This window comes from Suncus etruscus, chromosome 12 (genome assembly GCF_024139225.1).
Source record: "Suncus etruscus isolate mSunEtr1 chromosome 12, mSunEtr1.pri.cur, whole genome shotgun sequence".
Lineage (NCBI taxonomy): Eukaryota > Metazoa > Chordata > Mammalia > Eulipotyphla > Soricidae > Suncus > Suncus etruscus.
Window position 1 is genome coordinate 24,460,916 of NC_064859.1, and position 15,547 is coordinate 24,476,462.

Consider the following 15,547-nt stretch of genomic DNA (forward strand, 5'->3'; position numbering starts at 1 on the left):
AAAAGACACATGAAAACATGTTCAACATCACTAATCATCAGGGAGATGCAAATCAAAACAACGATGAGATACCACCTCACACCCCAGAGAATGGCACACATCACAAAGAATGAGAATAAACAGTGTTGGCGGGGATGTGGAGAGAAAGGAACTCTTATCCACTGCTGGTGGGAATGCTGTCTAGTTCAACCTTTATGGAAAGCGATATGGAGATTCCTCCAAAAACTGGAAATTGAGCTCCCATACGATCCAGCTATACCACTCCTAGGAATATACCCTAGGAACACAAAAATACAATACAAAAACCCCTTCCTTACACCTATATTCATTGCAGCTCTATTTACCATAGCAAGACTCTGGAAACAACCAAGATGCCCTTCAACAGACGAATGGCTAAAGAAACTGTGGTACATATACACAATGGAATATTATGCAGCTGTCAGGAGAGATGAAGTCATGAAATTTTCCTATACATGGATGTACATGGAATCTATTATGCTGAGTGAAATAAGTCAGAGAGAGAGAGAAAAACGCAGAATGGTCTCACTCATCTATGGGTTTTAAGAAAAATGAAAGACACCCTTGTAATAATAATTTTCAGACACAAAAGAGAAAAGAGCTGGAAGTTCCAGCTCACCTCAGGAAGCTCACCACAAAGAGTGATGAGTTTAGTTAGAGAAATAACTACATTTTGAACTGTCCTAATATTGAGAATGTATGAGGGAAATGTAGAGCCTGTTTAGGGTACAGGCGGGGGTTGGGGGGGGAGGAGGGAGATTTGGGACTTGGGTGATGGGAATGTTGCACTGGTGATGGGTGGTGTTCCTTTTATGACTGAAACCAAACACAATCATGTATGTAATCAAGGTGTTTAAATAAAAAAATTAAAAAAAATAAATAAATAAATAAATAAGCATCTGTTTGGTTTCATGTTTTATATTTTACTTTTGCATATTGAAATATTTTTTGTTTCTGATGCCTGTATAGTTTCCTCAAAAAAAGATCTGGGGCTGGAGAGATAGCACAGCGGTAGGGTGCTTGCCTTGCACACAGCTGATTCAGGACAGACTGTGGTTTGAATCCCAGCATCCCATTTGGTCCCCCATGCCTGCCAGGTGTGATTTCTGCGTGCAGAGGCGAGGAGTGAGACAGGAGTAACCGCCTGAGCACACTGGTGTGACCCAAAAGCGAACAAAAAGTATTAAGATCTGTAAATTAAATTGTTGTCTTAAACTTTTTAATATTTATTAATTAAAAATAAGTATTTGCAGAGGCGGAAGAGATAGCACAGTGGTAGGGTGTTTGCCTTAAAAGCAGCCAACCCAGAACTGACAATGATTCAATTCCTGGCATCTCATATGGCCCCTTGAGCCTGCCAGGAGCGATTTCTGAGCAGAGAGCCAGGAGTAACCTCTGAGCATCACCAGGTGTGACCCAAAAATTTTTAAAAAAAAGTATTTTCAGCCAGAAATATGGCTCAGTAGAAGACTATTTACCATGCATATGTCCTAAGGATCCTAAGTTTGACCCTTGCACCACAAAGAACCCAATCTCCACCAGGACTGATTCCTGAGTTCAGTCAGGAGAAAGTTCTAAACACCAATAGTTATGGCCCATAAATAAACCCACAAAAATCAGATACCACTAATATATAAAGACATATAAATATGAGCTAAGGAGCCATAAAGATAGTAGAGTACTTGCCTTATACACACCAGACTCTGGGTTCAATTCCTAGCATCCCATATGGTACCCTAAACCTACCAGGAGTGATACCTGATCCAAGTTCAGAGTAAAACCCTGAGCACCAGTTGTGGTCCAAAAATATTATAAGAAGAAGAAGGAGGTAGAAGAGGAAGAGGAGGAGGTAGAGGAAGAGGAGGAAGAAGGGAAGAGAAGGAGGAGAAAGAAGAAGAAGAGAAGTAGAAGAAAAAGAGAAGGAGGAGGAGGAAGAAGAGGAGGAGAAGGAAAAGGAGAAAGAAGAGGAGGAGGAGGAGATGTCAATATGGACATTCCTCAAAAAAACACAAAAAACAAAAACCTAGAAATTGAGATCCCATATGACCTAGCAATACCAATCCCAAGAATATAACCATATACCTATATACTCTTGGGAACCTATATCACACATACTCTTGGGAACCAAAAACATAATGCAGAAAAGCCCTCTTCTCTCTATGGTCATTGAGGCACTATTTACAATAGCCAGAATCTGGAAACAACACAAGTGCCCGAGAACAGATGAGTGTATAAAGAAATTGTGGTATATCTACACAATTTAATACTATGCAGCTGTTTAAAAATTTTAAATCATGAAATTTGCTTTACACAGATGGATATGGAGAGTAAGATGCTGAATGAAATGAGTCAGAGGAACAGGGATAGACATAAAATGATCACACTCATTTGTGGAATATTAAAAATAGATAGTATGTTAATAATATCCAGAGACAATAGAGATGAGGTCCAGAAGGACCAGACCATGGTAAGAAGCTTGCCACAAATAGTGGGAAAGTGCAGTTAGGACAGAGAAGGGACCACTATGACAATGATAATCAGAAATAATCACTCTGGACAAGAACTGGGTGCTGAAAAGAAATAAGGTGACATTCATGATACCCCTTCAGTAACAGTATTGCAAATCAAAGTGTCTAAAAGAAAAAGAGAGGGAGAAAAATGTCTGCCACAGAGGCAGGCAGGGGAGAGAGTAGGGGATAAAGTGGGAACATTGGTAGTGGAAAGTGTTTACGGTGAAGGGTGTTGTACATTGTATGACTAAACGTCAATCATGAACAACTTCATAACTGTGTACCTCATGATGATTGAACTAAATAATTTATTTTTTTTTTTGTTTTTTTTTTGTTTTGGGGCCACACCCGGTAACGCTCAGGGGTTACTCCTGGCTATGCGCTCAGAAGTTGCTCCTGGCTTGGGGGACCATATGGGACACCGGGGGATCGAACCGCGGTCCATCCAAGGCTAGCGCAGGCAAGGCAGGCACCTTACCTTTAGCGCCACCGTCCGGGCCCTAAATAATTTATTTTTATAAAAAATAAAATATTTTAATCTTTTGGGGGGGCATACCTGGTGATGCTCAGGGGTTACTCTTAGCTATGCTCTTAGAAATTGTTCCTGGTGGTGGGAATGCCATCTAGTTCAACCTTTATGGAAAGCGATATGGAGATTCCTCCAAAAACTGGAAATCGAGCTCCCATACGACCCAGCTATACCACTCCTAGGAATATAGCCTAGGAACACAAAAATACAATACAAAAATCCCTTCCTTACACCTATATTCATTGCAGCACTATTTACCATAGCAAGACTCTGGAAACAACCAAGATGCCCTTCAACAGATGAATGGCTAAAAAAACTGTGGTATATATACACAATGGAATATTATGCAGCTGTCAGGAGAGATGAAGTCATGAAATTTTCCTATACATGGATGTACATGGAATCTATTATGCTGAGTGAAATAAGTCAGAGAGAGAGAGAAAAACGCAGAATGGTCTCACTCATCTATGGGTTTTAAGAAAAATGAAAGACACCCTTGTAATAATAATTTTCAGACACAAAAGAGAAAAGAGCTGGAAGTTCCAGCTCACCTCAGGAAGCTCACCACAAAGAGTGATGAGTTTAGTTAGAGAAATAACTACATTTTGAACTGTCCTAATATTGAGAATGTATGAGGGAAATGTAGAGCCTGTTTAGGGTACAGGCGGGGGTTGGGGGGGGAGGAGGGAGATTTGGGACTTGGGTGATGGGAATGTTGCACTGGTGATGGGTGGTGTTCCTTTTATGACTGAAACCAAACACAATCATGTATGTAATCAAGGTGTTTAAATAAAAAAAATTAAAAAAAATAAATAAATAAATAAATAAGCATCTGTTTGGTTTCATGTTTTATATTTTACTTTTGCATATTGAAATATTTTTTGTTTCTGATGCCTGTATAGTTTCCTCAAAAAAAGATCTGGGGCTGGAGAGATAGCACAGCGGTAGGGTGCTTGCCTTGCACACAGCTGATTCAGGACAGACTGTGGTTTGAATCCCAGCATCCCATTTGGTCCCCCATGCCTGCCAGGTGTGATTTCTGCGTGCAGAGACAGGAGTAACCGCTGAGCACCACCTGGTGTGACCCAAAAGCGAACAAAAAGTATTAAGATCTGTAAATTAAATTGTTGTCTTAAACTTTTTAATATTTATTAATTAAAAATAAGTATTTGCAGAGGCGGAAGAGATAGCACAGTGGTAGGGTGTTTGCCTTAAAAGCAGCCAACCCAGAACTGACAATGATTCAATTCCTGGCATCTCATATGGCCCCTTGAGCCTGCCAGGAGCGATTTCTGAGCAGAGAGCCAGGAGTAACCTCTGAGCATCACCAGGTGTGACCCAAAAATTTTTAAAAAAAAGTATTTTCAGCCAGAAATATGGCTCAGTAGAAGACTATTTACCATGCATATGTCCTAAGGATCCTAAGTTTGACCCTTGCACCACAAAGAACCCCAATCTCCACCAGGACTGATTCCTGAGTTCAGTCAGGAGAAAGTTCTAAACACCAATAGTTATGGCCCATAAATAAACCCACAAAAATCAGATACCACTAATATATAAAGACATATAAATATGAGCTAAGGAGCCATAAAGATAGTAGAGTACTTGCCTTATACACACCAGACTCTGGGTTCAATTCCTAGCATCCCATATGGTACCCTAAACCTACCAGGAGTGATACCTGATCCAAGTTCAGAGTAAACCCTGAGCACCAGTTGTGGTCCAAAAATATTATAAGAAGAAGAAGGAGGTAGAAGAGGAAGAGGAGGAGGTAGAGGAAGAGGAGGAAGAAGGGGAAGAGAAGGAGGAGAAAGAAGAAGAAGAGAAGTAGAAGAAAAAGAGAAGGAGGAGGAGGAAGAAGAGGAGGAGAAGGAAAAGGAGAAAGAAGAGGAGGAGGAGGAGATGTCAATATGGACATTCCTCAAAAAAAACACAAAAAACAAAAACCTAGAAATTGAGATCCCATATGACCTAGCAATACCAATCCCAAGAATATAACCATATACCTATATACTCTTGGGAACCTATATCACACATACTCTTGGGAACCAAAAACATAATGCAGAAAAGCCCTCTTCTCTCCTATGGTCATTGAGGCACTATTTACAATAGCCAGAATCTGGAAACAACACAAGTGCCCGAGAACAGATGAGTGTATAAAGAAATTGTGGTATATCTACACAATTTAATACTATGCAGCTGTTTAAAAATTTTAAATCATGAAATTTGCTTTACACAGATGGATATGGAGAGTAAGATGCTGAATGAAATGAGTCAGAGGAACAGGGATAGACATAAAATGATCACACTCATTTGTGGAATATTAAAAATAGATAGTATGTTAATAATATCCAGAGACAATAGAGATGAGGTCCAGAAGGACCAGACCATGGTAAGAAGCTTGCCACAAATAGTGGGAAAGTGCAGTTAGGACAGAGAAGGGACCACTATGACAATGATAATCAGAAATAATCACTCTGGACAAGAACTGGGTGCTGAAAAGAAATAAGGTGACATTCATGATACCCCTTCAGTAACAGTATTGCAAATCAAAGTGTCTAAAAGAAAAAGAGAGGGAGAAAAATGTCTGCCACAGAGGCAGGCAGGGGAGAGAGTAGGGGATAAAGTGGGAACATTGGTAGTGGAAAGTGTTTACGGTGAAGGGTGTTGTACATTGTATGACTAAACGTCAATCATGAACAACTTCATAACTGTGTACCTCATGATGATTGAACTAAATAATTTATTTTTTTTTTGTTTTTTTTTTGTTTTGGGGCCACACCCGGTAACGCTCAGGGGTTACTCCTGGCTATGCGCTCAGAAGTTGCTCCTGGCTTGGGGGACCATATGGGACACCGGGGGATCGAACCGCGGTCCATCCAAGGCTAGCGCAGGCAAGGCAGGCACCTTACCTTTAGCGCCACCGTCCGGGCCCTAAATAATTTATTTTTATAAAAAATAAAATATTTTAATCTTTTGGGGGGGCATACCTGGTGATGCTCAGGGGTTACTCTTAGCTATGCTCTTAGAAATTGTTCCTGGTGGTGGGAATGCCATCTAGTTCAACCTTTATGGAAAGCGATATGGAGATTCCTCCAAAAACTGGAAATCGAGCTCCCATACGACCCAGCTATACCACTCCTAGGAATATAGCCTAGGAACACAAAAATACAATACAAAAATCCCTTCCTTACACCTATATTCATTGCAGCACTATTTACCATAGCAAGACTCTGGAAACAACCAAGATGCCCTTCAACAGATGAATGGCTAAAAAAACTGTGGTATATATACACAATGGAATATTATGCAGCTGTCAGGAGAGATGAAGTCATGAAATTTTCCTATACATGGATGTACATGGAATCTATTATGCTGAGTGAAATAAGTCAGAGAGAGAGAGAGAGAGAGAAATGCAGAATGGTCTCACTCATCTATGGGTTTTAAGAAAAATGAAAGACATTCTTGCAATAATAATTTTCAGACACAAAAGAGAAAAGAGCTGGAAGTTCCAGCTCACCTCAGGAAGCTCACCACAAAGAGTGATGAGTTTAGTTAGAGAAATAACTACATTTTGAATTGTACTAATAATGAGAATGTATGAGGGAAATGGAGAGCCTGTTTAGAGTACAGGCGGGGGTTGGGTGGGGAGGAGGGAGATTTGGGACATTGGTGATGGGAATGTTGCACTGGTGATGGGTGGTGTTCTTTACATGACTGAAACCCAAACACAATCATGTATGTAATCAAGGTGTTTAAATAAAATATAAAAAAAATAAAATAAAATAAAAAAAGAAATTGTTCCTGGCTTGGGGGACCATATGGGACTCTGGAGGATCAAACCGCTGTTCATCCTGGGTCAGTCATATGCAAGGAAAATGCCCGACCACTGCTCCATCGCTCTGGCCCCTAACTTTTTTTAAATATTGACTGAAGCTTTTTGCCACACACACAAATATGAAAATAACCTAAAGAAAAATGATTATCTTACCTACACTACTATATAGATTCAATATCCAACATTACAACCAGCCATATGTGGTTGAATTGTTGGAACCTAAATTCTGAACAAGGAGGAACGCCATTTTGTAAAAGCCACATGGCAGGCTTCTTAGGTTCTGAGCAGGGAGAAACACCATTTTGTAAGGAGCACATGGTATGAGCCACATGCTAGGGCTTTAGAAGCCTATTTCTATAGACCCCGCCTCAGTCTACCTGGCCATACTAGGTAGCCTATCAGGGAAGGACAAGGGAGCAATAGGAAGGTACCCCTAGACAAGAGCCAATTATTTTAAAGATCATCAGAAAGCTAGAACCTCCCTATTATCCCTATCCTATATAATCCCATTCGCGACCTTGGGCGGGGTTCTTTCATCCCTCATGGGAAAGAACACTGACTGGTCAGTTAGGAGCTGTTGACAGGCAGAATAAAGTTTAAACTTTACTCCAATTTGTGTAGTCTCATTCTTCGATTTCTGGACCTTAACAGAATGAAAAATACAAGTTTCTTTGCAACAAGATGTACTGATCAATATTGCTTATTTTGGAAGAATTAAGGATAATACCCAATGATGCTCAGGGGTTTACTCCTAACTCTGCTCTCAGGAATCACTAATGGTAGGTGAAGGGGATCATTTGGAATGCCAGGGATCAAACTTCGGTTGCCTATATGCAAGGTAAGTGCCCTACCCACTGTACTATGTCAGTATCATCAGTTTTTTAAACCATTCTCTCACAAACGATTTGATTTTTATCTATGTGATTTTACATTAAAAGAATTAAGGGGGGGTTAATCTGTATCTTTATAAATCAGTGGTCCTCAAACTATGGCCCGCGGGCCACATATTGTATTTGTATCTGCTTTGTTTCTTCATTGCAAAATAAGATATATGCAGTGTTCATAAGAATTCGTTCATAAGTTTTGTTTTTACTATAGTCAGACCCTCCAATGGTCTGAGGGACAGTGAACTGGTCCCCTGTTTAAAAAGTTTGAGGACCCCTGTTATAAATAGACCCCAAAACTAGAAAATATACAATTAACAAAGAAGTTAATGCACTTGAGGAATAATTACAAGGGTTAAAGCACTTGTTTTGCTCATGGCCAACCCTGGTTAAATCCCCAACACCACATGGTTCCTTGAACACTGTCAGAAGTGATCCCAGAGCACTGTTGAGTATGGTCTCCAAACTTCACAAAAAATGAAGTTAATAAGGTAATATCCAAAGCCACCTCCACAGATAGTACTTGGAAGGGTCAGAATCTTGCTCAGGGCCTCTCATGCCCTTGCCCACAGGGGAACCCAGAAAACCTCCTAAGCTATAAAGTACCCTTAGGCTCTGCAAAGGTGCCCTCCACCACCTGTGATTCAAACTACCCCAAAGCTAAGCCAAGTTCTAAGTGTTTCTATAACTGTCAGTATGGTTGGTATTTTTCCCTGCACTGAATACCAAAACGTTTTCAAATGCTTCCCTTCCCTATCTTTGTTTGGGTATTTGTTTTGTCTTCCTTTGTTCTGGCCGAAGTTTCATGTCCCTGCATGGTACCCTAAACCCACGTAGAAGGGACCTATTGACTAATCCTGCTCTGCTCCTCCCCCCACTCCTATTTGAAAAGACACGCCCAGGTGGCTGGCACCCACCACACCCCACATCCAGCCCTCCTGTTTCAGTCTTTTCATTGTGTCCCAGGCAGCTGCAGAACAATGAATTCTTAACAGATGATGGTGTTGCCCTGTGTCCAGGTTCTGAGCCAACCCCAGCTATGCTTGGTATCTGGGAGTCAGCATTTTGGAGGCTCTGTGACATTTGAAATCTACATCCCACTTCTTCCAGCATTTGGAAAAGAGGGCAAGACAGAGAACCACTCTTGTCACCAACAATGAGCTCATCCTCAGAGGGGCCGTAAGAAGGTTAAATTTTGCCCCATGACTCAGGAAGCCTGGATGCATGAAAAGGCACATATTTTCCTGCTCTCTGGCCTTTCCAGGAAAAGAACTCGATAAAGACTGCTGGTCTAAAATGTGAACATATTAAACAAAGAAAGATATCTGTTAACAAAACAAACCCTTTGTCTCCACACCATCCACCTGAATCCTTTGATCTCTGGGTGTGTGTGTGTGTGTGTGTGTGTGTGTGTGTGTGTGTGTGTATGAGAGAGAGAGAGAGAGAGAGAGAGAGAGAGAGAGAGAGAGAGAGAGAGAAGAGAGAGAGAGAGAGAGAGAGAGAGAGGAGAGATTTCTGGAAGTCCTTACTAATTTCAACACTAGGGGCAGCATAAGTATGAGCAAATCACTGAGTTTTCAGGACACTAACAGATTTTTTTCATAGTAAAAGAATTCACTAGTGATCCTAGGACTAAATAACTTTAGGAATTAGTGGCTGTCCAATTAGCTGCTGGCTGAATGTGCCATGGCACATTTGGTTTGACCCTTTGGCAGGATTCAGTCTAAACTGAAGACATTCTTCAGCCATCATCCTGAGTCGTACAGGTTAGTCGGGTCTGAGTCTGTGAAAGCTTCACAGAATGAAGAATTCTCCCTATCAGTCACCACTGAGGTTTCTTTCAAACTCAACTGACATAACAAGCCAATGGGCCACACTCCTCCAGGCTCTTCCACTAGGGACTGTTCTGCCCTGCTCCCTAAATTATTGCCTTCCTTTTTCGTTTTGAGTTTGTTTTGAGGCCACACCCAACAGAGCTCAGAGATTACTCCTGGCTCTGCGCCCAGAAATCACTCTTGGCAGGCTCAGAGGACCTTATGGGATGCTAGGAATCGAACCTGGGTCGGCCACATGCAAGGCAAACCATTCTAGAGCAAGCACAAACCTGCTGTGTTATCACTCTGGGCCCAGTTTTGAGGGTTTTTTGTTTTGTTTTGTTTTGTTTTTGTGGTTTTTGGGTCACACCTGGCAGTACTCAGGGGTTATTCCTGGCTCCAGGCTCAGAAATAGCTTCTGGCAGGCACGGGGGACCATATGGGATGCCGGGATTCGAACCGATGATCTCCTGCATGAAAGGCAAACACCTTACCTCTATGCTATCTCTCCGGCCCAGTTTTGAGGTTTTTAATCTCTGTTTTTGTTCACCCTTTCTGAATTCAGAAAAGAAAAAAAAAGACTTTGGCTGCAGTGTTAGTTTGCAGGTCAGCAGCCCAGTCGGTATCTGTTTTATCTTTTAACCTTTTGTGAGTCTACCAGAAAGATTTTGCACTAATGCAGGATCCCAGCCTCTAAAGAACTCAGAATTTACATCCCTACACCCCTGAGGACAATAGGTTCTTTGTCAAAAAGGGCCTCCATTGTTGTAAAGCAAGACATTGGTGCTCATTTTATTTTATTTTATTTTATTGGGTTTTGAATTTGGGGCCACATTCGGCAGCACTCAGGAGTTACTCATGACTGCTCAGAAATTACTCCTGGCAAACTTGAGAGACCATATGAGATGTCAGGGATTAAACCCTGGTCCGTCCCAGCTCAGCAGCATGCAAGGCAAATGCCTTACAGCTGTGCTATTACTTTGGCCCCTGGTACTCACTTTATACCAAATTATTGTTTAGCCTTTCTATCTACTGGTGCTCAATTTTCTCTATTTCTTTATGTCACTAGAGAAAAGTATAAGGAAAGGAAGTTACTTTGCATGTGGCCAGCCTGAGTTTGATCCCCAGCACCCCATTCCCTGTCAGGAGTGATCCCTAAATACAGAACTAACTAGAAGTAAGTCCTCTCAAAAAAAGAAAAAAGGGCCGGAGAGATAGCACAGTGGTAGGGTATTTGCCTTGCATGTGGGTGACCCAGGACAGACTTGGATTCCATCCCTGGCTTCCCATATGGTCCTTCGAGCCAGGAGCAATTTCTGCATGCATAGCCAAGAGTAACTCCTAAGCATCACCAAGTCTGGCCCAAAAACCAATATATATAACCAGTGGTTACCAGGGGTGAAGGAGTGAGGAAAAGTAAGTAGGCACTTCATATAGGATTTTCAAGGCAGCAAAAATATTCTGTATGATATTGTAACAACATATATATGTCATGTATTTGTCCCAACCCAAAGCAAGTGTGAGTGAGTCTTGAGATATCCCAAATGATGGGCCTTTGGAGATTTATATGTAGATGTCATTTTTTTTTTCTTTTTTTGGTTTTTGGGCCACACCCGGCGGTGCTCAGGGGTTACTCCTGGCTGTCTGCTCAGAAATAGCTCCTGGCAGTTATGGGGGACCATATGGGACACCGAGATTCGAACCAACCACCTTTGGTCCTGGATCGGCTGCTTGCAAGGCAAACACCGCTGTGCTATCTCTCCGGGCCCCTATATGTAGATGTCTTTGGTAAGAAAACATTAGCAGGGCCCCGGAGAGATAGCACAGCGGCCTTTGCCTTGCAAGCAGCTGATCCAGGACCAAAGGTGGTTGGTTTGAATTCCGGTGTCCCATATGGTCCCCCGTGCCTGCCAGGAGCTATTCCTGAGCAGACAGCCAGGAGTAATCCCTGAGCACCGCTGGGTATGGCCCAAAAACAAAAAAGAAAACATTCGCAGTGATGATATGGGGAAGGCTATGCCTAAGTGAGGGCAGAGCTATATGGGGAATCTCTACATTTCTCTCCATATTATAAGTCTACAAATTCTTTTGCTGCTACTGCTATTGTTTGAGTTATACTAGCTGCCCTCAAGCACTATTCCTGCTCTGTGTTCAGAAGTGACCCCAGGCAGTACTGAAGGGATCAAAAATGGCACCAGGGACTTGAACCAGTGCTGTGATCACCTCAGCCATGTGCCCTATGCAAGATAAGTGCCTAACCTCCCATACTACTTTTCTGGACCTTACAAACTAATACTTTGAATTCATATATTTTTCTTCTTTATTTTGAACTCATACCTGATGATGCTCAGGACTTGCTTCTGACTCTGCACTTAAGGATCACTCCCGGTAGGATTTAAGGGACCATATGGAATATTGAGGACTGAACTCTGATTGGACACATGCAAGGCAAGTACTCTTTTAGTTGTACTAGCTTTCCAGTCCCCAAAGCAGTGATTTTTTATAAATCACTTCTGGAGATAATGTCTGTTCTCCTTCTTACTGAGCTAAAGATCCTTCTAGAGTCTGCTCCAAGATAGAAATTCTAAATTCCTCAGGGCCTGACCCCAGAGGCATTGTACTTTTTGCCTCCTTGGTTTTCCCCATCCCACGTCTCCTTATGTAGAAAGTACTTTCTCTTCTCTTGTTTCATTTTCTGTCCTTGTTTGTCATGATCATTTCTGTTCAAAAAGGCTCTATTAGGGTTGGCCCTAAATTTAATGACTAGTGTCCTTCTAAAAGAAAATAATTCATAAATACACAGAGAAGACGATCATGTGATAATGGGGCAAAGATTAGGGTGAAACCACCACAAACCCAGGAATGCCAAGAATTGTCTGCTACCACTTAAGGGAAAGAAGAGTCCCTCAAGACTTTCAGAAAGAACCAAACCCTACCATCACCTTGACGTTTTATTTTTTTATTTATTTTTTTTATTTTTTGCTAATACCAGAGGTTACTCTTGGCTTCCTGATCTAGGATCACTCCTGACTGCTCAGGGAACCATATGAAATGTTAGGGATTAAATCTGGCCTCCAGTATGTGAAACATTCATTCCAACCAAGTCAGCTACCTCGCTGATTCTAAAAAAATGTTTATTTTATTTGGTTTTGGGGTCATACACATGGTTCTAAGTACTTGCTCCCAGAATTATATGCTTAAGAATCACACCTGGCACGTGGTCCACATGTGGTCCCAAGATCAAACTGAGGTTGGCCAGGTGCAAAACATGCACCTTATCTCCTGTACCATCTCTATGGCCTCCTGAATGTTATTCCTAGTGGAGTTCTTGGGACTATATAAGATGCTGGGGAATCCAAGCCAGGTTTACCTTGTACAAGCAGCATGATACCAGCTATACTGTGGTTCTGGCCATATCATGTTTACCCTTTAACTCTTCCCTCCATTATAACTAACTCAACTTTCATAATTCCTACCTGCCAAGTACCTATATCATCATTAATGGCACTTGGGGGTCTGCATGGTGCTGAAAATCAAACCCTGGCTTCCTGCACATAAGGCATGCACTCAGCTATCTCTCTTTTTGGGCTTGATTTTGCTGTCCCACTTTACTCTTAAGACTGTTCCCTAAAAAAAAAAAAAAAAAAAAAAAAAAAAAAAAAAAAAAAAGACTGTTCCCTGTCTCTGGAAACTGTCCCAGACAATGTTACCAATATCACTATTACTAAGGTGTCCTCCTAGACCCCTGACCATCTATCACCTTTTCTTTCTTTTTCTTTTTTTTTTTTGGCCACACCCCAGCAGTGCTTAGGGGTTACTCCTGGCTCTGCACTCAGAAATCACTCCTGGCAGGCTGGGGAGGGGGACATATGGGATGCTGGGAATCAAACCTGGGTCTATCCTGGGTTGGCAACGTGCAAGGCAAATGCCCTACGCTATGCTATCTCTTCAGCCCCATCTTTTACCTTCTTACTCTGCCACCTCTTCTCTCTAAATGTTGAAGGTTCCTAACTTTTTCTCTATGGCCCCTTTCTCTTCGCACTTTTCACATTCTCTCTAGATGCACTCATCCACAAACATACCTGCAGCATCTTTCACATAATCTGTAGTCTCCAAGCATTGGTGGCTCGAGTCAGTAACTTTGATGGAGAAGTGTGGGTTCTCCCAAGGAGGCAGGGGTCTTGCTATCCTATCAGAAGTTGGAACAGCTGCCTGGTGACTTTACAGGCATTTATGCTGTCAACACAGACCTAAGTGCAAAACCCTTTGCTGGTCTCTGGGGAATAAACACAAAGATTCCAGGTCCTGCAAGCTTTTTACTTCTTCCTCTGTTTGGTTCTCTTCCCCCTGGAATACCTATCCACAGGGCCACATACGCCCGTTGTTGGCAACATATGTTCTATGCAAAAGAAAGAATTTCAGTTCAAAAAGGACGCACTGCTCCACCTTTGCCAGCGCCCCTTTTTCCCCCCTCGAACACCCTACCGATCACTCTAGTCTACCTCGTTCTCCAAAGTAAAAACAGACTCAATGCCACATAACCACAATGCCCCCTAGAGGAGATTTTTTTCAAAGTGCACTGGTGTCCCTGATGTCTGACCCAAGGGCCTTTTTCCAAAGTCATCACACAATGTGCCTTGGACACGCTGCTCATCCCCCTAGACTGCGGGGACAGCTGACTCGGAGGTAATATTGTATGAGCCCCAAGACGAGGCTCTCTCCTATGGGGTTCTCCACTTTGGCGTCCTGAACCACCTATAATCAACTCAACTGCCCTGGTACCACCTGGGAGTCCAAATAACCTGGTTCACAGAGACCTAATGGAGACTATGAAAGGCAGCTGACTCAGCCCCACACTATTCTAGTCCCAGACAAACTCTGACCATAACCACTTGGAGACCCAGATGCTCTCACCCTGCTGAGCATACTTCCCAAATCCCTGTTCCACAGAAACTTAATGGATAGTCAAATGAATTTTGTCATTTTCAGATACTGAGTTTTGAGGTTATTTGCTTTCTAAAACAGTGAGCTATGAGTTCAAGTTTGTGTATTCTGAAGTGCTCAGAGTTTCTTTCAGCTCTGTGCTTGATTCCCTTCTGGCGGTGTTCTGGGGACCATGAGGTGCCAGGGATAGATCCAGGACCTCCTGCATAAATGTTATGCAGGCAAGTACGCTCAGCCTCTCTCTGGCCTATCTCTTATGTGTTTCTTTTTTTTTTTTTAATCTACGTATAACAGATGGGAAATGTCATAATAAAAGTATTATTGCTAGAGCTTTTTCAGTAAATGTGCTTTTATATAAAATATTTAGTTAAGGCTGAGAGCACAGCAATTAATGTACTTGCCTAGAACCCTGCCGATCCTGGTTCAAATCTCAGATAAAAAAGACCCACTGCAGGGGCCGGAGAGGTGGCACTAGAGCTAAGGTGTCTGCCTTGCAAGCGCTAGTGTAGGACGGACCGCGGTTCGATCCCCCTGCATTCCATATGGTCCCCCCAAGCCAGGAGCGATTTCTGAGTGCATAGCCAGGAGTAACCCCTGAGCGTCAAACGGGTGTGGCCCAAAAAAAACAAACAAAAAAAATACTGCCCCCCAAAAGAGTCAAGTGAGGCCATTGAAGCAATATTACAGCAAGTAGAACACTTGCGTAAAACTTGAGAGACCCATGTTTAGGTGTTGACCCCCAACACCACAGATGAGCCCCTGAATGTTACCAAAAGTGCTTCCTGAGCTCAGAGACTGTATTAAGCCCTGAGCACTGCCATGTGTGATCCCAAAAAAAAAGTGGAACTAGAAAAAGTACAGCTGTCAGGAGCATATATATGCTTTGCAAGACCCCAGTTTGATCCCTGGCTCTACACACCCATCTTCAGCATCACAAGAAAGTCCTGGTTGCTCCTGGCACTGCACAACCCAAGTAACACCTACAATACACCATCCAACCCAGTTGGCTG

The 15,547-nt window shown here is 42.3% G+C and overlaps 1 pseudogene; it reads right to left on the bottom strand.

The window, feature by feature from the left end:
* The window catches only part of LOC126024121 (probable sodium-coupled neutral amino acid transporter 6), a 115,762-nt pseudogene that overhangs the window by 80,332 nt on the left and 19,883 nt on the right, over window positions 1-15,547 (bottom strand).